The sequence below is a fragment of the Cebus imitator genome, unplaced genomic scaffold (genome assembly GCF_001604975.1).
Source record: "Cebus imitator isolate Cc_AM_T3 unplaced genomic scaffold, Cebus_imitator-1.0 Scaffold93, whole genome shotgun sequence".
Lineage (NCBI taxonomy): Eukaryota > Metazoa > Chordata > Mammalia > Primates > Cebidae > Cebus > Cebus imitator.
The window spans coordinates 315,486-341,464 of record NW_016107408.1 but is presented as its reverse complement, the minus strand read 5'-3'; the positions used below and the strand labels follow the sequence as shown (position 1 = coordinate 341,464).

The following is a 25,979-nucleotide window of genomic DNA, read 5'->3' as shown; positions in this document are numbered from 1 at the left end:
AAAAAAAAAAAAAAAAAAAAAACAGTTCCTACTATGTGACAGACCCACCCACTCTTAGGCACTGGAAAACAGAATTGCAGTATGTTGGAGTTTACATTAAAGAGGCGGGTATCAACAAACATGAAAACAATACAAAGAAACAATCTCTGATAGTAAATAACTACAATGGCGGACACAAAACAAAGCACTGCTATGGAGAAGGGCCTGGGGGGCCATGGGAGAAAGCTTGGCCCAAGGCTTGACATTCAAGTTCAGAGTGAGCTCTTCATTGCTACCCTTAGGTTAAAATGCTCATAATTCAGACCTTGTTCCCTATCTTATTTTGTTTGTTTGAGATACAGTCACTATCTTGTTGTTAAGGCTTTCACTATTTATAGGTGTAATCTGGCTGCAGCCTCCCTCTTTCTAAGCTAATCTTAGGACCTGGTTCCCATAAGAAGTTATCATTACAGGAATGCATCTGCATTTTATCATTGAATGCAGGCTTTCCGATCTCTCACCTGGCTTCACCTGGTTTACATAATAGCCTTTCAACTCATTTATTGCCTCTCTCATCCAGAGTGATCATTTCTAAACCTGAAATGTAAGAATCTCTCCTCCTGTTACCATGAGTACAGTCCAAACTCCTGAATGTGGTATCACAGCAGAATAGCCAAAGGGCAGGAATATGAAGATCAAAGACTTGGATTCTCATTATTTCTTTGCCATGTCTTAGCTGTGAGGAATCCGCATCTGTAGGCCTCATTGTATTTATTTAAATCATGGGGACAATAGTTGATTTATCTCAAAACGTTTTTGTGAGGAATAAATGACATAAAATGAAAGCGGGTAATAGCTAGCACCTGGGAAGCGCTCCTTTATTTACAGCCATCCTTACCCCTTAACTTCAATAAATCTCTCTTTTCTGATAGCTTTTCATACAAGGCCTTATCTAGTCTGGGAGAGCTGCATGTCCAAGCTATAATCTGAAAGAGGAAGAGGAATTAACTCAATAAGAAGAGGAAGCAAACCTGTTTCCTAGGCAGAGAAAACAATATTTACAAAGACTCAGTGACTCAAAGGTGCATAAAGCATACTTTACAAAGACCTGAACGTGGGCAGGAGTTGAGATGGTGGAGAATTGAGGCTAGAAAGAGAGACAGAGCCAGAGCATACGATAGCCCACAGGTAAAGCTTTGGGTCTTTCTCCCAAGAACAGTAAAAGCTATTGAAGTATCTGAACAAAGGGGATCGCATGACAACTTTTACATTTAAAAAAAATTGTACTGGCTGCCCAATGGAAGATTGATTGGAGAAATTGGGAGGTAAACCAGAAAACTATTTCAACAACGAGGTAAGAGGTGATCATGGCTGGGATGAGCATGAGGCCAGGGAACATGTCAGAAGCCACCTCTCACTACAGTGCTTTCTCACCTTTCATGTGCACCAGGGCCACATGACCTAGGAGTGGCCAATCAGAACTGCACAAACCAGACTGCATCTTGAGGAAATGATACAGAGGTGCTGACTCATATTATTTAAGGGAATGGCAGGCGGTCAAGAGGCCAGTGGTGAGGTGGTGCACAACTAAGTGTTGGAAAGAGGTGCATCACAGCTCCCTCAGAGGTAGTCTTTGAGAAAAGATTTTTATTGTGCCTTGCCTCTTGTTTCTTCTCAAATCAAATTCTCTCTTCCTATACTGTATTTGATAGTATAAGAAGCTACCTGTTATCTTTTCAATCATATTTCCTTCTGCTGGTATTAGCCAGGGATAATTTTTGTTGCTTGAACAATAATGAAAACATAAAAACAGGTTAAAATTTAGTTGAATATACCTTTTCAAAAAGTATGCTCTATGCAAGTGTATGGTCTCATCGCTCTCCTTTAAATCATCATGCCAACTACCAGCAAACCCTTTAGTTCATGTCTAAGTAGATATTAAATGTATTTAGTTCTCACTGTTGTCAAAACCACTATGTCTTCAGTGGGCCACAGCAACAGCTTCTGAAGAGATCTATTTTTGCCCTTGCTACACATCAATCTATTTTATTTGAGACAGAGTCTCGCTCTGTCACCCAGGTTGGAGTGCAGTGGAATGATCTTAGCTCACTGCAACCTCTGCCTAATGGATTCAAGGAATTCTCATGCCTCAGTATCCTGAGTAGCTGGAACTACAGTCATGTGCCACCACACTCAGCTAGTGTTTTTCGTTTGTTTGTTTTGTTCGTTCATTTGTTAGTTTGTTTGTTTGTTTGGTGGAGAAATGTCTAAGCCCTATAGTGTTCACTAGGGGTTTCACCATGTTGTCCAAGCTGGTCTGGACCTCGTGGCCACAAGTGATCTGCCAGCCTCAGCTTCACAAAGTGCTGGAATTATAGGTGTGAGCCACTGCACCCAGCCCTCCTTTAGAACAAAGTCAAAACATGTCACTCTTTGCTTAAAACTCTCCAGTGCCTTCCCATTGCAATTAGAGTAATTTGCATAATTTGTATGGTAAGCAGATTGATACATCTAACCTCTGGCCCACTCTCTAAAGTATTTCTTATGCTCTTCTCCATTCTGTGATAGGTAGAGATCTTCACTGGATCTCCCTTTTTCACTAACAAACACTGGGGTCAGAAAACTACAGCCTGAGGGCCAAATCTGAGTATTGAGTTGTTTCTGTAAATGAAGTTTTCTTGGAATACAGCCAGACCATTGTTTAAGGTCTGTGGCTACATATTGTTCCTGAAAATGTTCAGGAAATGCCACCCCAAAATATGCCACTTGGTAGCTGATTACCTTAAACCTGGGGTTTCCGTGGGACAACAGATGCAGGTAGAGTCTTTCTCTGGGATCCCCTTATCTGCCTAGGGACATATCCTCCAAAAAGAACTTCTCAATTGTCATTGACACCCCCTCTCCTCTCCCAGTTTTCTCAACCAGAGATTAACTCAGATCCCAGAAGAGGTAACTGGAAGTTCATACCACACTCAGACAAAATTTGTCAGAGACTGTCACCTCTTCTTCTATGGACCCATTCATCTTTTCCCCCAAGTCATTTATATTTCCTAAATTGTCCACATCCCCACTCTCTTCTCTCTCTTATAAAAAGGGTAAAATAAGCTTCTAAGTCTAACTGGTTTCTTGAGTATTCACTTTTCTTTCCTACAGAAGAAACTGCACTTGATAAATGCATATACACTCTCTCCTGCTAATCTATGATATAGTTTGGATATTTATCCCTGCCCAAACCTCATGTTGAATTGTAATCCCTAACGCTGAAGGTAGGGATGCTGAGGGCAGTGGGTAGGGGGTGTCTGGATCATGCAGACAGATCCCTCATGGCTTGGTGCTGTCTTCATGACAGTGAGTGACTTCTTGCAAGGTCTGGTCATATAAAAGTGTGTGGCATGTCTCTGCCCCCCAGCAACTTCTCTCTCTCTCTTGCTTGCTTCTGCTTTCACCGTGTGAAGTGCTTGCTCTCTCTTCACCTTCCTCCATGAATGCAAACTTTCTGAGACCTCCCTAGAAGCAGATACGGGCACTATCCTAACTGTCCAGTCTGCCTAACCGTGAGCCAATTAAACTTCTTTTCTTTATAAATTACCCAGTCTCAGGCATTTATAGCCATGCAAGAACAGCCTAATATAGAAAATTGGTACAGAGAGTTGGATTTTGCTACAAAGACACCTGAAAATGTGGAAGCAGCTTTGAAACTGAGTGACAGGCAGAGGTTGGAAGAGTTTGGAGTGCTCAGAAGAAGAAAACTGAGGGAAAGTTTGGAATTTCATAGTATTAAATGGTTGTGACCAAAATGCCACTAATGATGCGGAAAATGAAGTCCAGGCCGACAAGGTCTCAGGTGGAAATGAGGAACTTATTGGGAACTAGAACAAAGGTCACACTCATGCATATTGTGCCTTAGCAAAGAATTTGGCTGCATTGTGCCTCTGCCCTAGGGATCTGTAGAAGTGTGAACTTCATAGTGATAATTTAGGTATCTGATAGAAGAAATTTCTAAGCAGCAAATTGTTCAAGATATAGCATGGCTGCTTCTAACTGCCTATGTTCAGATGCAAGAGCAAAGAAATCACTCAAATTTGGAACTTAAATTTAAAAGGGAAACAGCGTAAAATTTTTGAGAATTTACAGCTTGGCCACATGGCAGATGAAAAAAGGCTTTTTGGGGAGACAAATGCAAGCAGGCTGTGGAGCAGCCACTTGCTAGAGATATTTGTATAACTAAATGGGAGCCATGTGCTAATATCTAATACAATGGGGAAAAGGCCTCAAAGGAATTTTAGAACTCTTCTAGGAAGTCCCTCCCATCACAGGCCTGAAGGGTTAGGAGAAAATAATGGTTTTGTGGGCTGGGTCTAGGGCCCTGCTGCTTTGTGAAGCCTTGGGACACTGCTCCCTGCATCCAAATCACTCCAGCTCTAGCCTTGGCTCAAAGGCTCCAAGATACAACTTGAGTTGCTGCTTCAGAGAATGCAAGCCATAATCCTTGGTGGCTCCTGTGTGGTGTTAAACCTGCAGGTCCATGGAATGCAAGAGTTACGAGGCTTGGTATCCTCTCACTTGATTTAAAAGGATGTATGGGAAAGCTTGGGTGCCCAGGCAGAAGCCTGATGCAGGGGTGGAGCCTCCATAGAGAACCTCTCCTAGGGAAGTGCAGAGGGGAAGCATGGATTGGAGTCCTCACACACATTTCCCATTGGAGCACTGACTAGTGGAGATGTGAGAAAGGGTCACCATCCTCCAGACATCAGAAAAGAAGATCCACCAGCAACTTGTACTTTGTTCATGGAAAAGCTATACACATTCAACAACCTGCGAGAGCAGTCTCAGGGACTAAACCCTGAAAAGCCACAGATGCGGAGCTACCCAAGACCTTGTGAACCTACCCCTTGCACCAGTGTGCTCTGGATGTGGGCCATGGAGTCAAAGGAGATTATTTTGGAGCATTAAGATTTTATGACTGCGCTGCTATATTTTAAACCTGTGTGGGGCCTATAGCCCCTTTATTTTGACTAATTTCTTCCTTTTGGAATGGGAATGTTTATCCAATGCCTGTTTGTACAATGTCCCTATTTCATCTTGGAAATAACTAACTTGTTTTCGATTTTACAGGCTCATGGGTGGAAGAGATTTGCCTTTTCTCAGGTAAAACTTCAGACTTTTGAGTTAATGCTAGAATAAGCTAAGACTTTTGGGAATTTGGTGGAAGGAATGATTGTATTTTGCAATGGGAGAAGGAAACAAGATTTGGGGTGGGCCAGGGCACAATAATATAATTTGGGTATTTCTTCACCCACCCAAATCTCATGTTGAAATGTAATCCCCATTGCTGGAGAAGGGGACCTGGTGGGAGATTGTTTCGATCCTGGGAATGAATCTCTCATGGCTTGGTGCTGTCTTCACGATAGTGAGTTCTCATGAGATCCGATCATTTAAAAGTGATGGTATCTCCCCATTCCATTCTCTCTGTTACTTTCTCCTGCTTTCACCGTGTAGTATGCCTGCTCCCTCTTCAATTTCCACCATTTTGTAAGCTTCTTGAGGCCCCCCCCAGAAGCAGATGCTGGCATTATGCTTCCTGTACAACCTGTAGAGCTGTGAGCCAATTAAACCTCTTTTTTCTTGTAAATCTGTTTTAGTTCTTTGTAAATTCTGGATATCAGCCCTTTGTCAGATGGGTAAACTGCAAAAATTTTTTCCCATTCTGCTGCTTTGCCGATTCACTCTAATGACTGTTTCTTTTGTGTGCAGAAGCTGTGGAGTTTGATTAGGCTCCATTTGTCTATTTTGGCGCGGGTGTTGAACAATGAGAACACATGGAAACAGGGAGTGGAGCACTACACGCTGGGGTCAGTTGGGGGGAAATAGGAGAGGGACGGTAGGGGGTGGGGAGCTGGGGAGAGATAGCAAGGGGAGAAATGCCAGATATAGGTGATGGGGAGGAAGGCAGCAAATCACACTGCCACATGTGTACCTATGTAACAATTTTGCATGTTCTTCACATGTACCCCAAAACCTAAAATGCAATTAAAATAAATGGGAAAAAAAAAAAACAACAAACCTCTTTTTTTCTTTAAAAGAGGTTTAAATTACCTAGGTTTTAAATTACCAACACTCAGATATTTATAGCAATGCAAAAATGGACTGATAAAATCTGCCACTTGTCAGGTTATTTTATAGACTCAAATTCTGAACAATTATAAGTTCTACTCAATTACTGAACTTGAGTGTAGAGGGAAAGTCTTCTCTCTCCTATGTCACACAAACTTACAAAGTTGAGTAGCAGTATCAGAGGCCACATGATCCACAAAGCCTAAAATGTTTACCACTTTAAATATTACCCTATTTTATTTGAGTCTTTACAGAAGAGTTTGCCATACCCTACTCTAACACCCAAGGATGTTTCTGATTACCTTTTTTGTTGATTAGATTGTTCTGTGAAATAAATTGCAAGCTCCATGAGGGCTATGCTTGTCTTATTTACTACTGTATCCCTAACAGCTAAAGCAATATGTGGCGTGTAGGCACTTACTAACTATATTTTGAGGAAATAAATGAATAAATAATTGAATAATACAAAGATGATATATATCCTCAAGGAAATTTCACCCCTCATAAGAGAGTGCTTCTAAAACTATAAAAATCGTTCTACTATAAGGACACGTGTACACGAATGTTCATTGCAGCACTGTTTACAATAGCAAGGACCTGGAACCAACCCAAATGCCCATCGATGATAGACTGGATAGGGAAAATGTGGCACATATACACCATGGAATATTATGCAGCCATCAAAAACGATGAGTTTGGGTCCTTTGTGGGGACATGGATGAACCTGGAAACCATCATTCTCAGCAAACTGGCAGAGGAGCAGAAGATCAAACACCGCATGTTCTCACTCATAGGCGGGTGTTGAACGATGAGAGCACATGGACACAGGGAGGGGAGCACTGCACACTGGGGTCAGTTGGGGGGAAATAGGGGAGGGACGGTGGGGGGTGGGGAGCTGGGGAGGGATAGCAGGGGGAGAAATGCCAGATGTAGGTGATGGGGAGGAGGGCAGCAAATCACACTGCCACGTGTGTTCCTATGCAACAATTTTGCATGTTCTTCACATGTACCCCAAAACCTAAAATGCAATAAAATAAATGGGAAAAAAAATAAATAAAATAAAAAAAATAAAACTATAAAAACATCAGCCCTGACAGTTCTCGAAACACCAACTCTCAATTTTTTCCATTTACCTACTTTTCCCTGTTGCAGATACCAGTTTATAAATGGAAAACACAAAAGTTGTAGTCTTTGATTTTATTTATCAGCTTCCTCAGAACTGATGGTAGATCTCAGCATGAAATTTTATATTATTATTATTATTTTCAACTTTTACTTTAGATTCAGTGGTACATGTGGAGGTTTGTTATTCAGGCATATTGGGTGATGCTGAGGTTTGGGATATGAATAATCCTTTCAACCAGGTACCAAGTATAGTGCCCAAAGCTTGAACCCCTCCCCTCTCCCAACTAGTAGTCCTCTGTGTCTGTTGTTGCCATGTTTATGTTCATGAGTATCCAATATTTAGCTCCCACTTAAGTAAGAACATGCAGTATTTGATTTTCTGTTTCTGTGTTAATTCACTTAAGATAATGGCCTCCATCTGCATAAATGTTGCTGCAAAGGACATGATTTTGTTCTTTTTTATGGCTGTATGGTATTCCACAGTGTATCTTTACCACATTTTCTTTATCCAGTCCACCAGTGATGGGCACCTAGGTTGATTCTATGTCTTTGCTATTATGAATGGTGCCCTTATCAACACATGGGTGCAGGTAACTTTTGGTGAATGATTTGTTTTCTTTTGAATATAGACCCAGGAATAGGATTGCTGGGTTGAATAGTAGTTCTGTTTTAAGTTATTTGAGAAATCTCCAAACTACTTTCCATAGTGCCTGAACTAATTTATGTTCCCACCAACAGTATTTAAACATTCCTTTTTCTCCACAGCCTCACCAACAGCTGTTGTTTTAAAATGTATTAGTAATGGCTATTCTAACTGGTGTGAGATGGTATCTAATTTGTGGTTTAGATTTGCATTTCTCTGATGCTTAGTGATAGCGAGCATTTTTTCATGTTTTGTTGACTGCTTGTGTGTCTTCTTTTGAAAAGTGTTCATGTAAAAGTGTTTAATTAAATTTGTCATCTATAATTGAATTAGTAGAAAAGTGACTCCTTCAATATTAATGTGTGTTATCATATTGTTACTTTAAAGATATATTCAAATGTATACATTCAATTTGAACTATTTCTGGAGGTAAGCTAGCTATGTGTGACAGTAGTCTGTGAATCTGGTACACCCTTCAATGCAGCAATTCCATTCTTAGCAATTTTTTTCTGAAGAATTATTATAGATGAATACAAAGACATGGCTACACTGGAGGGCTATTTGTAGTGACAGAATCTGGATGTGAATTAGCTATTTTATAAATGAGAAGTTGTTTTCATAGGTAATGGTATAATCATTTGATTACTCTATAGCCATTTAAAGTAATGGAATAGAAGAATGACAGGAAAAAATGTGGGCTTTTTAAATGAAAATAAAAACAGGGTTATAAAAATCTTGTACAATATATTTTTTTAAGTTTAAATATATTTTAAAATGGAGAAAAAACAGAGTGATATACAAAAAATGTTAATTTTTATGTGATTATTTTTCTTTCTTTTTTCTCTTCTTCCTTTTTCTTGAGATGAGATTTACAAAATGCACAAATCCTGAAGCTGCAGGTCAATGAATTTAGACAAATGTGACTAACATTTGTATATTTTCTAAAATTTAACAGTAAACATGCATGACTTTTACAGAAGTAAAACAGGTATTTTCAGTTAATACTTTGAAGAATATTAATTCTGAGGCTTTGTAAAGGGGAAACAAATCAATAGCAATCTAAAAGCATTTATTAGGCTTTTTTAAAGGCAACTATAAATAGCCCAGAGAGGCAGACAGCCGTACAGACATTTAAAGTCAGACGTTGATGCTGTAATTTTTGCTGGAACAATTTACAGACACAAATATAGTGACATTTAATTCATCTAAGTAAAACCAGATCTCATTTAAAACAAGGAGGTGGGAGGAAGAGGGAGTCAGGTCACATTTGGCCACTGGAGGCCAATTAGAGAAATCATGAAAACAGTGGGTAGCAAATTAGGGATAAAGCAGAGGTAGCATTAAATGGGCATCAAATGCATTTCCCTTTTCTGGTGCCTCCTTTTCTCTCTTTCCCATTCCAAACCATATTAAACTGTCAATACCGTTATTTCTAGGCTTATATAACAATGTCTGTTTTTAAAATCTTTCTTTTATCTTAATTTTTCAATAACTTTGGAAATAAAATGTTAAAAATTGTATTATTTTGCCACTTTCCTACTTTAACTTCTCTATTGATAGATGTACAAAACTCAAGTAAATGGTCCTTTAAATGAATGAGTCCTGAGGAGGGCAATTACATATTCATGATGCAGGCTTGCCTAAATAACTGGCCCTAGCTAGATATTCATAACCTCAAGCTACATATTCATAACCTCCAACACCTCCTGTAGATATCCCTATAAACAATATAGTATAGTGGTGTTTTTTAAAGTGTAGCGGACTATTTGCTTTCAAATTTTAGGAGCATCTCACACTTATTGATCCTTGAGTTTCACCCCAACCCTGATTTGGTTGGTCCTCAATTGATTCTTCTGCACTTTTAAGATTGAGACCTTCAGTTTCAAAGATTGAGGCCTAGATTCCAATACATCAAAATTTGAGTTTAAATACCTGCTTGCTTGCTAGTAAGACTGTGTACTTTTGCACTGACTAATCAACCTCTTTAAGCCTCTGTTTGCCCACCTGAAAATGTAGATCAGTGGATTGCTATAAGGATAAAAAGAAGCTGTGCTTCCAAACCTCCTTTTGTACTAGGCGGTATTATTTAGCTTTTAATCACAGTGCATGTAGCTACAACTACAATCTTAGCCAAATCAAATAACGAATGAACAGTGGAATTATCTGATGGAGATTAATATCATCATTCAAGTGTAGATCCAAATGGGGAGAGAGAGAGTTAACTGTCATTTTTTCCCCCACCATTAGTTATTAGACTGGCTATTTCCCAGACCTGTTTAAGAATTCTGTTTTAGTATCTAATTGCCTTGACCTTCATTACCTTCAGGGAGACATGACAGAACTGCCCAGAAGAACTACAAGTGTTGCTAAGAATAGAAGTCATTTTGTACTAGTTACCTGCTTTGTGTTTTTCAACAGAACAACAACAATTTTCATGGTGTTTCTTAATGCCAGATTACCTATGACTAAGCTTTAATAGCTCTCATATAGTTTTGCATGGGACTTGCTTTGGTTGAACCTATCTGTTCATTTCAGAACAAATGTAATTTATGGAAAGCATATATGTCATGACTTTTGACCTTCTCAAAATTTGGTATTTATGGTATGCCAACAGAAACCCAACTCCTATCTCTCTGTTTCTATTTTCTCATTTGTGAGAACTGCCTGCAAACTGTCCTCTTTGGCAATTTACAGAAAGTCTATTTATTAGTCTATTCAATCTGCTGGGAATCATTGAACTCACAGATGTAATTTACTTGTAGACCAGAAACTCCCTGGATAGTGTCTACAACTTCTTTGACCTTTAAGTGATTGAGTTTCTGTTTTAAGCTGTTGAAATGAAAACTCAGGACATCTTTATTGGAGTGGAAAATAAAGTAAGTGTTATTGACTGATGGCTCCATTCCCATTTTCCTTGTGGATATAGATAAATTAAGAAAGCCTTAAAATATAAGGCAAAAGATCTTCCTAGGAAGATCCAAATAGATAGCTTCCTGAGACAATACTGTAAGCTATATGTTGCATGTCACACGAGATTAACTTTCTATTAGTGTGTGCCTTCTCAAGGGTTCTTAGCAGAGAAGCATTACCACTTACTACAGATAATAGAAGATTTAGAGAGCTGAAAGGGTTAGTGTATTTGATTGAGTCTTGAATTTCCATTTTTTTATACTTTCTCTTCCAGTCATACTTTTTATTTTCATGATAGTGCTATAGAAGAAGAATGAATCATCCTGTCCTGATTTGGAAGGCTTCAATTTCATTATCTATGAATGCCTATACAAACAGCAGCAACCCAAGTTAGTAATATTTTCCTTAAAAAGAGAAGTTATACTGTTTCCAGCATTTCTCAGCCTGGAATATTCATGTTGATGGGCAACAAAGAATTGAGTTTGGGGAAGATGCGAGCACTTTTCCCTTAAACCACGATGGTAAGTAAAGTGTTTAAACCTTCGGTAGAAGAGTTTCTATATCGTTTAGCCAAATACAACAGTGACAGTAATAGTAAAAAATTATGGACACACCTTTGTATATTTTTAAATTCAATCAACATTCAACTAGATCTGAGGTATTGTGAAGACAACGATTAAGAATTATGAAGAATATTACTTCCCTTGAGAAGTTCAGTCTTGCCAAGCAAACCACAGCAATGTTGTCAACACAGCTCTTTAAAAATATGGACTTCTATGGTGGAATAATATCAAAGTGAGAAAGACGATGCTAGATTCAAAAGAAAGGTGACTAGGGTTAAGACTTTTCCCAGCATTTCATGAACAAAAGTGCTTTACTAGCTTTCTGCTCATGTGATTAATTCTTGATTTTCCAGGCAAATGGAGTTGGTGCCATAGATAAGCCATAACAGGAAAGTAGTGAGAAATCAACTTGCATTTGACTTGGAATATATTATATGCTTTGAGAAGAGTGCCCCATTAAAACTGGTTTTTTGCTCCTTTGATATCAAGCTATCAGATGGGAAAGATGTAACCAAGGAGAACATTCTGGGTTGTTGAACAAAAGGAAGTTTAGGAATTTTAATTTTAATTCCTTGAGCTAATGAATCCAGCAGGTAATCTGCCTATGAAAATTGGAGTGGTGCTTGGCTTGAACAGATAGGTTTCCTATATCCAAACCAAAATTATTTCTTAGCCAAGAATGTATATAGTATAGCTACATGGAGAAATATTACCAATATGTATTAAAAATTCAATAATTTTAGATACTGATTTTATTTAAAAGATCATTTATAACAATGTTAACTGTAGACCACATGGCCTCATTTTATTTGAGGTTGAATAGAGGAGACAAGGATGAGATGAATATTTTCTCTGGTAATAAAATTACCTTTTGTTTCAACTTAATCAAAATGCCATTTTATACCCATAAGTGATAGATAATATTTGTGAAAATGTCATTCAACTGATAGATTTGGGAGTACCACAGAACTTTGAAACACAACTGGAAAGATTATACTATAAACTATGTTTTTTTATTCATAGAGTTCAAGATGAGAGAAAGAAATACTGGCCCTCAGTACTTAAGCTGAGAATTATAAACATCATTGGCATTTGAACTCCCAAATCTCATGTAATTTTCCCCTAGAAACATAGACTGGATGCCCTCATTAAAAAAAAAAAAAAAAAAAAAGAAACCAGTCCTCAAAGACAGATCATCAACAACCTGTGAATGTGCCCATGCCAGCTCCCTTACCAAGAAACATTTACGAGAGAAGACATAAAAGGCTGAAGAACTATTTGTCCTGTTAGTTATTCATATTCGGCTAAATGTCACTAAAACCTTGTGAAAATCAAAAGAAGTACAAGGCCCTGTCCATCAACCCCTAGCCCTCCAGGACTTGTCCTTGGTTCTTGGGTTCTTGGTCCCAGGGACACGTGGAAATGGCAACAGACCATCTGCTCTGTGCCATCAAGCAAAGCAGGTCTCTGCTTCCTCTCCTGAGCAGGACCACCCTGATTTCTATTCTTCTCCTTTGAATCAAAGAATGTTCTTTGTACGAAAGCAACACACTGGGATTGTTGACTGTATTAGTTTTCACACTGCTGATAAGGACATATCTGAGATAGGGCAATTTATTAAAAAAAAAAAAAAAAGAAAGAAAAAAAAAGAAGTAGTTCCACATGGCTGTGGAGGACTCACAATCACGGTGGAAGGTGAAAGGCACTTCTTACTTGGCAGCAGTAACATAGCCAAACAAAACAGCTTTCCCCTTATAAAACCATCAGATCTGTGAGACGTATTCACCACCAGGAGAACAGTATAGGGAAACTGCCCCATGATGTAATTATCTCCCATCAGGTCCCACCCACACACATGGGAATTGTGGGAGCTACAACTCAAGATGAGATTTGGGTGGGGACACAGCCAAATCATATCAGTGACCTTGCCTGTCTGTGGGCATGTGTACCCTGTTCCTTTCCCCAAAGAGATTTTACTACCAGTTTAATAGAAGAGCACCAATCAAAATCTCATCTATCCAAGCAGTAATGGCCAGGAAGTCTAATAGTACAACCAAGTATTCAATGTGGTACAACTTTGAAGGTCCAGCCCGCAGATAATCTATGATGCTAATCAAGGTTTTTCCGTGTGCTCCCACCTTCTGCTTTTAGTGACACCTTCCCCTCATCCTGGCCCCGTCTCCTCTTCTTGGGGCTCAGTGCTATATCACTCTCCCATAATCCTAATAGCCATCTAGAAAAGCAGGCTGTACTATATATTTTGTGTTTTGCAAATTAACAAGCTAAGTCTTAGAGAAATGAAGTCATTTACTAAATTAAGTTGGAAGGCAAAAACAACTAGCATTGCAACCCAAGTCTCTATAACTAATGTGAGTGGCGCATAATGGTTAATGTCATCCTCATGCCCTCAGATGTGCATATCTTTTGTGTTAAGGAGATTATATGCTATTCCCTGCAACTCCAGACACTAGGGTTGTAGTGAACTGTTTCGGCATCTGAGATGATTTTGAAATTTTCCTGAGATACGTCTACTCACTCTCCTTATAAGATCAGCCCTTGATATACACACTGAGGACACAAGTACCAGTAGCAAGTGACTGTAGCAGACCTCCACCAGATCAAACCATTAAGAATCTAAAACATCAGCAAAGAAAGAGGTCAAAGGAAGCTCAGAACTTGGGACGATGGGGCAGGGTGGTGTTCTCAGTGAGAGCTAATTGAGTGATGCCTTTTCATGCAGAAGAATGTTTCCAGTTGTGGGATTATGTGGCCAGTGGGTAGATTGGAGGGAAAGCTTGTTGTCTTCAGACACCCTTTGGAATGAAGCCAAAGTGTTTTAACACAAAAGGAAAAACAATCCAGTGTGGGTGATGTCACAGAGCATCCTGAGGAAAGCAGCAAGCATAAAGCTTCCTACTGCATGGATCCAAAGTACACAGAATTATCCTGGCATTAATTCCTTCTGCAGCCAGAAGCTGGACTCTTACGGAAGAACTAACTCTCACCACAAAGACTTGATGCTAGAAATGTGTGTGTGTGTGTGTGTGTGTGTGTGTGTGTGTGTGTGAAGTGTGTAAGTGTGTAAGTCTGGTTCCTGATCTGAGAGTTAGGGATCAACATTCCATTCTTCTTCTCACAGAGTCTAGGTTGTCTATGAAATCACTGTGAAGAAACAAAGGTTGTTTGCACTGGGTAGACAGAAAATCATCCTGTCCGTCACAGGGACACTCTCACACTGTGATCAGAAATCTGCCTTCTAATATAATTATGGTGATTATTAGATATGGGAAGGAGAGGGGTAGAGAAGAGTGACCCAAAACAAAAAACACTTCATGTCACTGGCAACCCTGCATTAATGAAATGAAGACACATTCACACCACAACAGGTGACGATGGAGAGTCTGTTTATCATGTCAAATTAGAGATCAAAGAATTCCTGAGACTGGGAAGGGGGAAAGCACATTTCCATCTTCATGTCCAGAGAAACTTTACAAGATTAAAGTATGTATCATCATCACAATAGAGAACTGTTTAAGTAGAAGCAGTGCCTTCCCCTTTGAAGAGGGTATATCTCCGAACATTGTAGGTGCAGACAGCCAGGTTTCTGGGTCTTTCAGCCTTGGGAGATCCTTGCTGATGGAATACAGCTCTCACAGCTCCATGCTAGCAGATGACGGGGACGGGGAGCTGAAGAGGATCATCCCAGTGGCTGGGAGCACTTATTTAGGGAAAAGACAGTGAATCTTGAACTAAGTATTATTAGATCCAACACATGTGGATTAAAAGGCAATGTAATGGCCAGACTTCTCAGGTCGAAAGCCAGGAGTTTAGGATTGCCCACTGGAGTGTGGCATTTTCTGCTCTTGGGCCAGATCCAGCTATCATTGTGAAAGGACAGAAATTCAGTTGAGCTGCTGGAACAGGGAGTAAAGAGTGGCAGGGCTTTAGTTAATGAGCTTAACAGACACCCAGTGAAAGAACAGGGGAAGAGAAAAAGGGGGAAACCCAGTGTTGGGGAAGTTAGGAAAAGGGATAATAGGCAGTGTGTAGACATTTGGGTAGGTAAGAAGTCTACATCAAATAGATATGGCAAAAAAAAAGAAATGGCTCCAGATATGGAGCAGGGGTTTAGGACTTCCAAACAGAGAGATGATAATCAGATAACAATTCTCAGCCAGAGAGAAACACTTCCTAAGTGCCAGACATTTTATGTTCATGAAATGTGTTTAATTCTCTGAGTTATCCTTAGAACAAGGGATCAATATTATCCCCATTTTAAAGATAAATAAGTTTGAGATATTTATTCACGGTCACAGGATAATAAATATCGGGTGGGAAAAACATGAGAAATTTATCTCATTTTGTTGATAAAGTTTTAAGCGTTAATAATGAAAAGAATAGTTGGACATGGAATCAGAGTGATGGTGGTTATTTGGACCTGAACTCAGGAAAAAATAGAAAGCCCAGTCACTAGGACTGGAGCACAGGTTCAGAGCAGAACTCACTGCAATAAATGCTTGCTGAGTCCCCTGAGATGAGTTTTAGAGCCACTCACTTAGGTGTTCTAGGAATGACCCATTCCAGAATCTAGAGCAGAGGGGACTACATGTGGAATCAAATGACCTCAGCTCTAGGGATTGGAGAAATTCACAAGCAGGGAAATTTAGGCAACTGATTATACTAAACAGTCATCAATATCAAGCTCAGAGAGCTAGCAAAAATGGGCAAGGAGAAAGGGAGGGAGGAAAGTGAATGGGGTTAAAAATATATCTTTCCCAGAAAATCAAGGCAAAGATTCAACAAAAATAGTTTTCTAGCCACACAGAATTCCCAGTGGGAGTAGTGAATGCTGGTTTATTGGGAGATATTCCACATCTGAAATGTAATGTTTGATTCCTGCTACCTCTTTTGTTACTAGAGATCACCATAATGGTGAAGGAGTAGAACAAGACCCTCCCTCAAAAGTGATAATGGTAAAATAAGCCACTGGGACACAGCCACTTTAAAGCAGATACTTTGATGTGGCCATTTATAAAGATCAAAATGCAAAATGACTGATTTTTCCTTATTAAACTATGTACACACAAAAGAATGTCCCTAGCCCTAACTTTCATCTGACCCTCATTACCCCTTATCTCAGCCCGTCCCTGCATATCTTCCCTGACCTCAACTGTCTGACCAATCTGCAGAGATTGGGCTCACCAGATGGGCAAGGCCCAAGGTGGAATGTGGATGTCTGAAATCAGGAAAAAGAAAAAACAGAGAAGAAACTATTAAAGATTACATATACTCACATATTCAAAACTTTTATTGAACTCCAACAATATTCCCCGTACTGTGATCTAGATGTGCTGAGATAATCAAAACATGACCCTGTCTCTAATTAATTCACACCCTTGAAGGCAGTAATGAATACTCTGTGTTCATGCAGTAGAGACAGGGGCTCTGCTCTATGATGTTACAAAGGACGGGGCTAGAATCTGTTTATGGATTTTTACAGGGATGTAGATTTATTGTCTGTATCATGAAGAATGCTTTTATTGTTAGTATCTTACTATAGAAATGATCTATTGAGGATTGAACTATTTACTCTGAACTTGGATAATCAACTTGAAGAATTTACGGAAGAGCTTCCTGAATTTGCTAGGAGGCTGAGCCAGAAAACTCAGAAGTTCTCTTTTAACATTAATATCTAAAGGTTTTATGTTATGCTATTTTCTTATTAACTGGTAAAAAGCACTCCAATTTTATGAGATGAACAGTGGTGAAAGTCTTTCCAAGAGGATTGAAAATAAACAATGTCAGACTTCATCTTCTCAATGAAGTCAAAACACTTGGGTCTTTAATTAAAAAATAATAATAATAATTTGAGCCATATGTGTCATGCCAATAGGGCAGATCATCCTGATTCATGTTTTGATATTATCTGTGCCTTTGCTCATTGCATTGACTTCTTAATTTTAGCTGATCTGTTTTCATTTTCATTTTGTAATTCTGCATATGGCTCAAAGATAACAAAACACTCAGACTGGATCGAGAATTTTCTGAGCAACAATTAAAAAAAAATACAACTTGGCAGAATGGCCACAAGGAAAGTCTCCAAGGATAGATGTTTCTGTCTCTTATTCTTGTGTTTCAGGGTGCCCCTGAATTTCACTGTGATGTTGGGTGTGTTGCATCTTGAAGGTGACCCAAGCTCAGGTTTTGATGATATGACTGCCATTAGGGTCTTATAAGGTTCTTATCATGATTTGTGATTCTAGAGGCATAACTAAGTGATGCAAACAAAATAGTGCCTTTGCTTTCATCACTTAGATTTGATTTTTAGACAGTCTAATTTCTATTTGAATCTCATCAACATTTACCTACGTGAACTCAGAGTAGTTACTTTACCTCTGTGATCTCCATCTTTTTAAAAGGGACAATTATAAGAATCAAATCAGATAGAATTGTAAAATACTAGGTATCTCATAAATGTCAGTGGTTTTTGCCTGAAGCTTAAGCTCTCAAATAAAATAGGAACTTCAACCTTGGCTGACTTAAGGCAGCTCCTGTGACAATGGTAGAAGAAGCTAATAGGACAAAGCCACTTTAAAACAGATGCTCTAATGTGGCCTCTTAAAAAAATTAGCATGAAAAATGACTGGTTTGTCTTTATTAAACTATGCCACACAAAATAATGTCTCTGACCCTAACTTTCTTCTTGACCCCCATGACTCCTCATGCCAGCCCATCCCAACATACCGTCCCTCGCCTCAGCTGCATGGCTGACCTGCAGAGATTGGGCTCACCAGACAGGCAAGGTCCAGGGTGGAATTCAGATGTCTGAAAGCTGAAGATTAAATATTGCAGGTCAGAAAACCATGGCAGAAGCAGGTCAGTGCTGGTATGAATTGTCAGAAGCACCATTGATATCACAACTGTATTCCACCTTCCTCATTAAAAAATTGCAATTGGCTTGTATTTTCTTAACTTGAAAGCAAAACATGTATTCTTTGGAGTTGCGCCACTGGTATATTACTGGGAGCTTAGCTATTAACCACCTATCACTCTCTATCAGTTTTCCTCCTTTCTAAAATGGAGCTAACAATAATTGTCTCCATTTACTTTGTGCTCCTTGTGTGCCAGGTACCATATCAAGTGAAATTAAATAATAGCTAAGATATAGATACTATTAAAGTCTTTAGAAAAAGAGGCAGAGAGAAGCTTAGCAATTTGGGGGAAGGTCATACTGCTAACACGTAGCCAATTTGGTCTCTATCTTGCAGACTGTAGACTGTCAAACCTCTAAGGATATTACCCCCACTTTATCTGAATTCTCAGGAGTATTTCAAAATTAGTGGGAAATTTTTTAAAAGGCACGGGAGGTACTTTTAAAAGAAAAGCTTAAAGCATTTCATAAATAAATCATTTATGGCTAAAACCGTGGCCATGCATCGATACTGTCTTAGAATTGTCACGAAGACTAGCTGCCTTCCTTCAACTTGTACCACTTCTACTAGTGAAATGGGAAACTGAAGGCATGGAATATAGGAGGTGTTATTTACTCCATAGCAACAGTCCAGGTTACAAATGGAAAGCAATGAGTTGAAGAAAACATTAAAAGTTCGAAGGCCCAGTGCTTTTATACTTAGTCAGATTTCAATGCTTGAGGGGCTTATTATTTATTGAAGCTACCTTTTAGCACTTCTTTTTCTAAAGAGTCTTTACAGCAATTCTGTCTATATTTTTAGTTGTGAAGATGTGATTAATTCTAAATTGACAACAACGTATGTTATTACACAGTTTCAAATTCCTGATGCTACTTTGCTGTCACTTTGCAACAGTGGAAAAGTGACAAAGACACACAAAAAAGACAGTTTTATGAATGACTGTTTTCCACAGGAAATGAAAGATTCACCTCTTCCACGTTGTTCCACGTCAGTAAGTTATGTCAGCTGGCTAAGTCATCATCCTTTTAGTCTCTCTTTGTCTCTGAATGTTACTTCCCTTAATGGATCTGCAAATGGCACTGACATTTTTAATAAGTTTGGCTCAGCATTCCCCAGAGATTATGTGAGAGAAAGAAAACTTATTCTCAGCTATAGACCATGATGCTTCCATAAAGCATGACTACTGAGCCAAAAAAAAAAAACATCATAAAGGTGCTGATTAGCAGGGATACATGCAAAAAGAATGAGCTTAAGAGAGCAGACAAGCAATTAGTTCAGGTTTGGAACACTTTTAATCCACTACACGATCTTACCTTAGTGAAAGACGATGAAGCTCAGATCTAAACCCCGTGCCCTTTTCATCTTGTAAGAGCACTGTAGCTGGGCACTTCAGGGCTCTTTTCTCTTTGCCCTGTTAGTACTTTTCTGAAGCTGTCAGCATCTACCGCCATGGAGATGGGAAGCCCCACAGGAGAATCTCTCTCTTCTTTGCCTTTCCGGATACATTCACCACAGACAAAGGCCACTGAGTTCTCAGCTTCGCTCTAGTGAATTGACACTTTCTTTAACTGGTTCCCATGCCTACGCATAGTAGATAGTCTTGCCAATGGTGGCGAATGGAAAACAAGAATCAAGAAGAAATAGCCTTCTTCCATGCCCGTTTCCATCTTTGTTTCAAATCAAACCTCTGTAAGCTTATACAATAATAAAAATCTTTCCACATCATAAAAGTGGCCACACATTACCCTTACATTTCTTTTTATCCTGAAAGGCTGGATTGTCTCTTACTGATACCTCCAGGTTTTTTACAACATCTTCCAAGTGTGTTCTTCTTAACTGAAGATGCTCTGTTATTGTCACAGCAAAGATATTTCTATGCAAATGTATACCTTGTCTGACTATGTGACCCTATACCTAGGATAAACAGCATCTTGCCCAACATCATTTCATTTGGGTTTCAAGGAAGTGTGTGCCCCCAAAAAGACTATCAACAACCTCAGTAGTGATTCCAAGGACAAAGTTTAGATTTTCTTTCAACATGCTGGTTTTGCTTTGAAGTTTGTTCATTTGCCTCCTCTAAATTTCAAATAAGAGAGGGAGCAAGTTTCTTGTTAAGAAGCATTACCGGACGGGCACAGTGGCTCGTGCCTGTAATCTCAGCACTTTGGGAGGCTGAGGCAGGATGATTGTTTCAGCTCAGAAGTTTAAGACCAACCTGGGCAACAGAGTGAAACCTCATCTCTACTAAAAATAAAAGACAAATTTACTGGGCGTGGTAGCTTGTGCCTGTAGTCCCAGCTATCTGGGAGGCTGAGGTAGGAGGATCACATGACCCCAGGAGATCCAGGCTGCAAGCTTGCTATGAGACACCACTGAACTCCAGCCTGGGTGATAGAGTGAGGCTCTGTCTCAAAAAATAAATACATAAATAAAATAAAATAAAATTGAACCATTACTCAATAAATAGCACAGTAAATGCTGGTGCTATTTACTCAGATAATGGAACTGAGAGAAAAAGAGTTTTGGAGTTGGGGAGTCAATAATTGGTGTTTTAGCATGGAAAGTTTGATATACTTTCTGACAACCAAATGAACGTGTCAAGGAGACAGTCTGGAGCTCAGGGAAGAATTTCAGAATGGGAATATAAGATTGAAAATTATCAATGTACGTATAGTATTTGCAACCATGAACATGGATGAGATTATACAAGAGTCCGGGTGGTTAGAAAGGAGAAAGATTCCAATGACTAAGACCTGGGACAGCCTAATTTAAAATTGGGAAAACGAGGAGGCTTTAACTAAGAAGACCGAGAAGGAGAATTGCTTGAAGTAGGAGGAAAAATTGTGACATGTATTATGAAGTAAAGAAAACATTACAAGTAAAAGGCAGTGTGGTCGGGCATGGTGGCTCACTCCTGTAATCCCAGGAGTTTGGGAGGCTGAGACAGGAGGATGCTTGAGCCCAGGAGTTCGAGACCAGCCTGGACAAAGTAGTGAGATGCTGTCTTGACAAAAAAAAAAAAGATATATATATATTTTTTTCATATATATTTTTATATGTGTATATATATTCATATGTGTGTATATATAATACATATGAATATATTATATATGTTTATATATTTATATGTGTATATATAATATATATTTTATAAATACATTTTTTATATTTAATATTTAATAGTATTTATAGTATTTTATATAATATATAATATATATTTTGTATGTATTATATATATATTAGCTGGATGGTGATGCACACGTGTAGTCCCAGCTACTTGGGTGGCTGAGGCAGGAGAACTGCTTTAGCCTAGGAAGTCAAGGCTGCAGTAAGCCCTGACCATGCCATTGCCCTCCAACCAGAGCGGCAGAGTGAGACCCTGTATCAAAAAGAAGAAGAAGAACAACAGCAACAAGAAGAAAAAGAAAAAGGCAGTGATCATCGGTGTTACTAAAGACAAGGCCAAGAATTGACCATTGGATTTAGCAGTGCGATGTCACTGGTGACCTTGATGAAAGATGTCACAGCAGATTTTTGGGGGAAAATGACTGATTTGACTACGGAGAAGTGAAAACAGGGTGACAGGACGTGGAGAAAGCATGCAGGAAGCCTACAGAGAGTTCTGCTGTCAAACGGAGTAGACAAATGTGATGGATGGGAAGGGATGTGGAGGTCCAAGTGGGGTGTATTTTTCAGAGAAAGAGTTATTTGTTTTGTTTTAATTTTTCACATAAGATTTTGCCAATTGTTTTTTTTAATTAAGCAAATGTCCTGCAATTACTCCTGTGTGTCATTGGTATTAAAAATAACCACTTTTGGCAAACATAAAGAAGTTGTCCTGTTTGATCTTGTAGTTTCATTATAAAATCATGGGGAGAGAATGGAATACTATTTTGTTTTTTGTTTGTTTGTTTGATTGATTTGGAGACAGAGCCTTACTCTGTTGCCCAGGCTGGAGTGCAGTGGTGCAATCTCAGCTCACTGCAACCTCCACCACTCAGGCTCAAGCAATTCTCCTTCCTCAGTCTCCCAAGTAGCTGGGACTACAGGCGCACACCACCACACCCAGCAATGTCTGTTTTATTTTATTTTAGTAGGGATGGAGTTTCACCATGTTGCCCTGGCTGGTCTCGAGCTCCTGAGCTCAGGCAATCCTCCCGCCTTAGCCTCCCAAAGTGCTGGGATTACAGGCGTGAGCCACCGCGCCCGACCTGGAATACTATTTTGAATCAACCACTGGGTCCTATGTGCATGTGATGTTATTAACCAGTGGTTTCAACTAATCAGGTGAAAATAAATAATTCAATCAACTATTTTCCATCTTTCCTCTCTTATTTTTTCCACATCATGTAAAATACTCTGCCTAAATTATTCTTAAATAAAATGTTTTTATAATCATATAAAACAACATAAACTATAGAAAATATAAATTCTGTGATAATACTTTTCAGTAAACATTAACTAAAATGTCCTAAAATCTACAATTTAATTGTAATGTAATTCTAAACTACTTGTTCACTAACAACATTGCTTGATGTACAGTGAATGTACACTTAATTCTTTTAAAAAAATGGAGTGACTGAATAACATAGCACTAAGGAAATCTACAATTATTGGTGACGGGAGCCTGTAATCCCAACTACTTGGAAAGCTGAGGCAGGAGAATTGTTTGAACCCAGGAGATTGAGGCTGCAGATGGCAAGACTGCACTCCAGTCTGGGCGACAGAGGAAGACTCTGTTTCCAAAAAAAAAAAGAAAGAAAAAAGAAAAACAAAGCTGCAATTATAACCATTTACTTTAAGAATGGTATTAGCATTAAAACTATGTTATAGGTCTGAGTCTTTTACAAACCAAAAGAAAAAATGAAACACCAGACAGATAAATCGAGTCTACTTAACCTAGCAGATTGATATATATATATATATATATTTTTTTTTTCCATTTATTTATTTTATTGCATTTTAGGTTTTGGGGTACATGTGAAGAACATGCAAGGTTGTTGCATAGGTACACACGTGGGAGTGTGATTTGCTGCCTTCCTCCCCATCACCTACATCTGGAATCTCTCCCCTTGCTATCTCTCCCCTACTCCCCATCCCCCAGCTTCCCTCCCCTATTTCCCCCCAACTGACCCCAGTGTGTAGTGCTCCCCTCCCTGTGTCCATGTGTTCTCATTGTTCAACACCCGCCTATGAGTGAGAACATGCGGTGTTTGATCTTCTGCTCTTCTGTCCAGATTGATATATTAATGATAGCTAGAGATAGATATAATTTTTATATACATATGGTTTTTATATAGCTTGTGTAGTACTATTGATAAAATACCTAAATTGTTCTCAACAGAATATTTTAAATGCACAGAATATCCTAGACCTGGGTTTCTCAACCTCAATATTTACGGCCAGAAAGTTCTCTGTTGTGAAAAGATGACCTGTACTTATGGTACTTAGTTTAACAGCATCCCTAAACTCTTCCCACTAGATGCCAGTATGACCCCAAACCCAGTAGTGACATCCAAAAATGTGATCAGACATTGCCAGATGTCCCTTGGTGAGCAAAATCACCCCGGGTTGAAAATCACTGTCCTAGACTCAAAAAACCAAGTAGACCAGTTTTATTCTTAGTTAGTAGAATGTATAATAGAATAAGGATTCACAAAATATATAAATAGCATTTCTTTCATAAAATACAGTAACGTTGAATTATCTAAGGAGGGAGTAGATGTGTAAAATGTGGGCAAAAGGAAGCAATGTTTGCAATACCAAATTTGTTCTGTGGAAAAGCTTATGAAAATATAAACGTGTAAGTAGAAAGCTGGACTTCAGGAAAAATGGGTAGCGATAAGCAGATTTTCACGGAGGAAAAAGCTCAAATATTGGTTTTTCAGAGATCACATTAAAGTTGGTTTAATTTCTGATCTTTAAAGAGAGAAGCAACACAATGGTTAAGAGTTGAAATAAAATGCCACTCTGCCGATTGGTATCCTGTCTCTCCCTACTCTAACACTCTGTGCCTCAACCCCCTACCCTGTAAAAGGAAGATAATAAAAATATCTTAGTTCTTCGCAGAAGTAAATGAATTCATATCTGTAAAGCACTTAAAACAGTAGCAGGCAAAAATAAATGTCATCTATGTGTTTGTTAAGTCTGACTGGGAGAATATAAAGAAAGTTGTACATAATTCGGTGAGAGTCATGTTTTCCGGGTAGTGAAAAGACAAACGGAAAATAAAAAGTACTGAAGGAATTTACATGGATGAAGAAATGGGCAGAGAAGTATCAGATAAAATGAAAGATCTGCAAATGGAAGGCATTGATCTTGGAGGAAAATTGTACAACTATTCCTCTGATAGTCCCTATGATCGTCAAACTAATTTAGTAATTTGAAATAGAGAAAACAATTGTCTGACTTTTATGTAATGCCTTGTAGTCACTGGGAAATGAACACAATTTTTAATTTTTAACTGATTTTTCTTATCCAACGAAAATGTGTAAGTTGCTCTGTACAGCCTCAGCCCCTCCTGAAATCCTGCCTTCTGATAGACCCAGGCAAACTTCACAGGTGCCATTTTTGCTGGCCTGAGAGCTTCCTGTTATTCTAACTGCCTGGTTACCATAGGATATAGAGGAAGTGTCTGAAGTTCCCACTGCTAAACAGACTTTCCTCCTGTAGCTCTCTCGCACTACTTATGATTCTAGTTATTTGAATCCCTCTGATGTATTTTCCTTTCTTTGGCCAAATCGTGCTGAAGTGAAATCGATAATCCTAACAGATTTCAAAATCTGAAATCATAAATAAATCAGTGATGAGTTGGTTAACATGTAGGTCCTCTCAAATTAGTGATAATCATATAATTTTAAAACTTAACAGTGAGGCTTAATAAGCGTTTCGGTTTGGGTCACTTTTTTTGTGTGAATTTAAGTGAGTTATTTTTTCTTCACCTTGTGTCTACCCCTAAACACACATAGTACCAGGCAAAGACCCTCTGAGAATTGCCAAAATGACTGAGTGAGGTAATGCCATGAGAAAATTCAACCCACAATGAGAAGGACATTAACACCCAAGCATTTATTGTCCCAGTTCCTCCACAACACCCCTCAAGATGGCTGTCCATCTCCACTTGACTGTTTTCATGGACTAAGACCTCACTCGCCCCAAAACGCATTCTATTTTATGATGACTATTTTATGATGACTCAAGATTACCAACAAGGAAATCCTCCCTTAAACTCAGATAAAAATGTGTCTCCCTATAGCTTTTACAAGACCTTCCTGTTCTCCTGCTGTCCCCTGAAGCTCTGCAAAACAAGTCTTTTACTACTTCCAGCAGCCTGTTTTTCACATAAACATTTCGTAGTTGCTTCTTTACCTTCTAACTCAGTCTTCACTTCTTGCAGTGAAAAATCTCCAATTATCTTATTTTCCACAATATCTTTAGTGATTTTTGAATCTGTTACTTTTGACAGAGAAGAGGGTAGGGGCACTTGTGAAAATTATGGGTCAGAAGGACACCTGGCATCAATCAATACTGCTATGACATATGGTCAACTTATTCATAAGAAGTGGAATGCTGGTGCATTTTAACAACTACCTCTATGGAGGAAATAAAAGGACTGATTTGTAGAGTTTCCCATTCCTGTGGTATAAATACTCCATGCAGGGTTGATTTCAAGTCACTGATATGAGGCTTCAGAATGTGGATTTGGTAAGAAGT

The 25,979-nt window shown here is 38.8% G+C and overlaps 1 protein-coding gene across 3 annotated transcripts in view; it reads right to left on the bottom strand.

The window, feature by feature from the left end:
• KCNJ16 (potassium inwardly rectifying channel subfamily J member 16) overlaps nucleotides 1-19,844 on the bottom strand; it is a 29,219-nt gene extending 9,375 nt beyond the window's left edge. For all 3 annotated transcript variants that reach the window (XM_037740986.1, XM_017535594.2, XM_017535598.2), the window contains exon 1: nucleotides 19,580-19,844. The gene's annotated coding sequence lies outside the window, so the exon portion shown is untranslated. The remainder of the gene's footprint in view (nucleotides 1-19,579) is intronic.
• Nucleotides 19,845-25,979: the final 6,135 nt, after the last annotated feature.